Source organism: Scylla paramamosain, unplaced genomic scaffold (assembly GCF_035594125.1).
Source record: "Scylla paramamosain isolate STU-SP2022 unplaced genomic scaffold, ASM3559412v1 Contig42, whole genome shotgun sequence".
Classification (NCBI taxonomy): domain Eukaryota; kingdom Metazoa; phylum Arthropoda; class Malacostraca; order Decapoda; family Portunidae; genus Scylla; species Scylla paramamosain.
Window position 1 is genome coordinate 381,589 of NW_026973707.1, and position 5,912 is coordinate 387,500.

Consider the following 5,912-nt stretch of genomic DNA (forward strand, 5'->3'; position numbering starts at 1 on the left):
GGAGGCGATGTAACTTTGGCAATGGCCTGCTGGGTTGATCATAAATAACCATCTCCCGGAATATCATAATTTGGACCGTTCTGATCAACGACTGCTTACCGGTAGCAATATGGAGCAAAGATCATCAAATTTAATGTGTTATATCTCTGAAAAAAAAAAAATGTGAAAGAAATAGGAAGACTCAAAGTTTAAAACTCACATACGAGGAAAAAACTGAGAAATAAATGTGCAAACTAAAAGGTTAAAGTAGAAAAAGTAAGAGTATTGAAATGGACACACGAAAAAAAAAAGAGAAAATTATAAAGAATACCAGATGGACAAAAGACAGGGGGAAAAAAAAGAGAAAGAGGAAGAATGGAGAAAAAGAGAATGCAAAAACAGACCGGAGGGAAACAGAGAGAAATGCATGAGCGAAACAAACGGGAGGAGGGAAAAAAGAACAGAAAGGGAGAAAACAGAATTGTAAAAACTCTCTCCTGATAAAGGGAGCAGAGTAATCCGTCAGTCTAGGAAACAGTCTAGGAAGGAACTTAACACCTGGTGGATGAAAAAGCAAGTCGCTACTAATCCCAACATTGGCACGACTACTTCTGAATTCCCGTTTTTATCCTTTTCTATTAGTTTTCCATTGTAATAGAAAGGGAAAGGTCAGGCCACTCATTAGAGAGGAGGAAGAGACAAACAAAATATCGAGTAATGAATACGTTGCATTTCTGTTTGAGGTGCGCCACGCATGAGCTTCAGTGCCTCCATCATGACTCTTCTTTATTCTTCCTGTTTTGTGAGGTTTCAACACTTTCCCTTCTCGGACCATTGGTTGCACGCCTCTCCCCCATTCCCTCCCTCTCCCCAACGTCTCACCATCCCAGCCATTCTAACCACGCGTCCCCTTTTCCCTGTGCCGCTTTTTTTTTTTTTTTTTCTCTTCACCTTTAAACTATTTGCCCCATTTCCTTCCTCCTAAATACTCTCCCTTGTCCCTCCGCTCCGTGCATCCTTCCCTTTGAAGTTACCATCGCCGCCTCTTCCTCATTCCGTCCAACAAACTCTGGGTCTGCGTCCCGCCCGTTTATCCTCCTCTTCCTGCTGCTGCTGCTGCCTCATGTAACATCCACCGCGGCACAAGTCAGGTTTAATTGCGTCTGTATTTCAGGTAGTTGTTCTGGAAAATCGTTACGTCGAATCATGCTCCTGGCGACCTTGACTTGAGTTGAGTTGCTCTGTATGTAACTGCCGCCAAAGTAAAACTGTTGAAAATTCATTAGTTAGCAAGCACCACCAGATTAATTACCATCTCGTGCACGTTGTAGTCAGTAATGTTTCCGTGGCCGGGCATTCAGAAGCTACTCACTGGTTAGGTACAAGGAAAGTTGTGGTATTCCAAATTCAGTGTTCTAGGCGAGTGAGTAACTTTGCTTTGTCAGATCTCACTCTTCGTAACAAATTGATCGCAAACGTTACCTCTGCTTTGCTCTTCGTATTTTGGGGAACAAGGAATACACATATAGTTAAGTTCCTTATTATATATTTTTCGAACGCGGGTGTCTTCACACAGTAGCGCGGAGTCTGGTGTCTGCATGATGGGTAATGTGTTTGATATGTAGCCATTAATTGTGAGCAGTATATAGGCCTTGTAATAGGCTCAACAGACCAGCTGGTTGTTGGTAAACATATTTTACAGACACGAGCCATTTTGTACGTTTCATAGGCTCTCCTCCTCCTCTTCCTGCTTTTCATTCTCCTCCATAATTCACTTGACTATTATTTCTCCTCTTTCCCATTTACCTTTCTCAGTCTTCCTCTTGTTTCATTACACCTGCAGAAGCAATTTCAGTATTCGTTAACAAGACTTGCAAAGCAGGTTCAGTGGAAAGTTGTGTTTCATCTGCAGCATTCATGCAGCGTCTGAGGAAGCTGGATAGTCTTTTCATTGTTTTTACACCGCAAGTCTTTATAATTTAGTAAGTCTGTACAGAGCAGTGACGTAATGATTATGATTATTGTTGATTTATTTCTCAGAAGGGCACACTTGCTTCTAATGCGATAAAATTCAATAATATGTGTATATTATAAGGAATTCTATCATGAAAGAAATAATTTGAGGCACTGAAACGCTTCCCTGTCTCCTGACAGTTTGCCACGATGAAGAGAAGAGGAGGACGAGAACTCCTTGAGACACACACCTTTTGAGACAGACAGGCAGACGGTTAGATAGATAGATAGATAGATAGATAGATAGATAGATAGATAGATAGATAGATAGATAGATAGATAGGCTGATTGACTGATTGATTGATAAATAGGATATGATGGACTGAATGAGTGATAGATAACATGATGAAGAATAGATGGCTTACAGACAGTTATCATCTCCCTTCACTCTCCCCATCACCCACACCCTGCATCATTTCCTTACAGTGGCTTACCGGATTCTATATCCTGTAGCCACCTCACCCCCACACCTCTGCACACTACTCTTGAGGGAGCGGCCACCTGGGTCCCTGCCATAAATCACTCACTAATTCATTTTTGTTCCAGCCAGTCTAATCAACTCCTTGAGCCCCCAGCCTCTTTTTTTCCGTTTAGGTTTCCAGCAAGTCTGTCGTATGGTGCTGAAGGAGACACACACACACACTCTCTCTCTCTCTCTCTCTCTCTCTCTCTCTCTCTCTCTCTCTCTCTCTCTCTCTCTCTCTCTCTCTCTCTCTCTCTCTCTCTCTCTCTCTCTCTCTCTCTCTCTCTCTCTCTCTCTCTCTCTCTCTCTTCCTCCCTCTCTCTTGAATTTAGCATTATAGCACCCACAGTTAAGCTCTCCCTTCCTCCTCCTCCTCCGTCATCAGCCAACATCTATCCAGGGTCGTGACTCCCCACATTCCTCTTTTCTCCCTAGCTCTCACAGCTTCATAGCTCTCATAGCTTCATAGAGAGGTGTTCTCACTCCCTCCTCATATAGTTGTTATCCTACCGTTCCCCTCACCATTGTTTTCTTTCTTGCGCTGAAATTTGCTTTATTATTAATATTTTTCTGTGTAAACACACACACACACACACACACACACACACACACACACACACACACACACACACACACACACACACACACACACACACACACACACACACACACACACACACACACACACACACACACACACACACACACACACACACACACACACACACACACACCTTTGGGATCATCCAGAACTTCAAAGATACGCTGTTACATTAAACATCCGGCGAGAAGAAACATACGAGGCTGAAGCTTTTGGTGTGTTTATATTGTAAGTGTTTGGCATCATTATGCAGCGGTAATTTCCCCCGAGAATTTTAAGATATTTCACATGTGCATCTTTCTCACTTTCACCAACGCTTTTCCTCTTGATAAACGGATACACTGCAACGTGTAACAGCTCACATGTATCACCTCTTCTCCTCTGCTGTCTCCCTAGTGTCAAAGGTTGGCTCCATGAATGAATATTCTCAGTTGCTTCTCTCCCCACCACCGTTTGTTGCGCCCACTCTCTCTAGTTTGTCGCAGATCCATCTCTCCATCTCATTCCCTGTCGACTCCTAGAGTTTTTTATTTTTTTTTCCGCGACAGACGCCTTGCAGGCTTTTCATGACAGGAGTGACATGCATCACCACCGCCACCACCAACACCCAGATGGACATGGTGTGCTGCTCATGTCTAGATTAAACTTTTTTTTTTCATTGTAAAATTACTCACCACATCTTAAAAGATCATGATGTATTTTTTGTTTTGTTTTTTGCAAGTAAAGGATGCTGATAAAAAGTAATTAAACTCTGCAGAAAGAAAAAAAAAAAAAGAAAAGAAATCCCTACCCAGTCCATGGTTCCCGAAATGCAACAACAATTGTGTCACGAACACGCACACATGTATACACACACACACACACACACACACACACACACACACACACACACACACACACACACACACACACACACACACACACACACACACACACTAATTTGCGATTATGTGATTAAGTATTTTATATATTTTGTCCCCGTGTCTGAAGAGTGGAGAACCAATGTTATGACCGGGCAGAGACACAACATGCCCTGCAGTGATCCACAGATGTGGGCACACATTGCACATTTTGCACTGGGATGATGTAAAACCTCCCTCTGTTTTGTCAATAGTGTTTACAAAAGGTCCACTTGTACTTAGTTCCGGAAGTGTCTTGCTTCATAGATAATTCATGACATTCAGTTATGAAATATGTGGCAGCGATTCTACCTTAAGAGTACACCCTGAGGCATTAATGTATCAAGAAATCCTGATAGATGTAGATGGAAGGAGATATGACCGATTCTTCAGGGAAATCACTGGGATTGCAGGTCGATGAGCCTCCCTCTCGCGTGCTCGTGTAGACATCTGTGAGTTACTGCAAGCGACAACACCTAAGGGCAGTGTATCTTTCCACACTCTTCACACCGCCTTACGTGTTTTATATTTTGAGATGCGATGCTGCACCATTTATATTGACCTCTACCACAAGCAAAGCTACTTAGCCGCCTAGTAAGTTCAAGCTGGTACCAGCCATGATACCAGCTTCCCCGGATAACGTGGATGTCTAAAGGTTAAGCTGTATATTCTGGTGGAGAGAGAGAGAGAGAGAGAGAGAGAGAGAGAGAGAGAGAGAGAGAGAGAGAGAGAGAGAGAGAGAGAGAGAGAGAGAGATTTCTCCGCAACAAGGTTACTGGCGCTGTTACTACTGCTGCCTCTCCTCCTGTTATACTTGACTGCATAATTTGAATAGTTTGCTCTTTAAGGGTGCGGATTTAAGCCGGGAAGCGAACTCATCACGAACCCGGAACACAAGATCGAAGGGGCATCATCTCCATGCTGCTGCGTCATTACTGAACACACACACACACAAAAAAAAAAATAAATAAATAAATAAAAATAAATAAATGAATAAATAAAATCTAAAAAAGTCAGGTATCCCCTCTACATTTTCATGGCACGTTCTCTTCCTTTACCCCTTTCCTTTCCTTAATTTCGTCCTGTGATCGTTTTCTTTTCGTCTCTCTTTTCGTCGTCTACAAAGCACAAACATTTTACTTTATCTTTCACCAACTCTCAGAGCACACACTCCCTCTTCTTCGTCTCCACCTCCCTTTAGATGCTAGGATATCCACCCTCCCTGCTACCTTTTTTCCTGACGCTTTAATCCAGCCAGTGACACCGCCACTGTGTGCTGCGAAAAAGTGGCACAATTTAAGGGAAATCTTTGTAGCTTCAAAATCAAGTTAACCTTTGCAGCCCAGTGTCTCGCGTCCCCTCAGCGTGGCCAAGTCCCCTCCCGCGGTGCCATTCTCTCAAATCAGCCACAACATGTCAAGGCAGCCAGTCCCTGCTCCCTGCGGAGGCTTTTGTGTTCTCACCATTTCTCTCCACCGTTGCTGCTCGCTGGCCCTTCTTCCCCCTCACACCCGCCCGGGACTGACATCACAAGTGGAAGATATAACCCATTTGCGAGAGTTTTCATGGCGACGAGGGAGCAACAGTGTGTGTAAAGGTCAATTTCCTGGACACTGGAGGCTAAAAATTGCTGGATACTCAGGGTATTCCGCGTCACAGAAAACGGAATTTGCCGCCTGTGAGCGCCTGGCCGCCCCTGGATGGGGGGGGGTGTCTCAAGGCGCCCGTGCATTGTGGCGTGGCTCGTGTGGTTGGTGGGTGCTTGCTCCTTCTTGTGAGAATGTGGCGTATGCCTCTAGATTTTTTTCATGGTTCGATATTAATATGTGAGATGCAGTACGAGATTATGTTTCCGCGTGTGTGAGAGGTTAGTTAATAGAGAAAAAAAAATAAAAATAAAAAATAAAAGAGTCATTGTCGTTCATTAACAAAGCTAAGTAGAAAATGGTTTCAATAG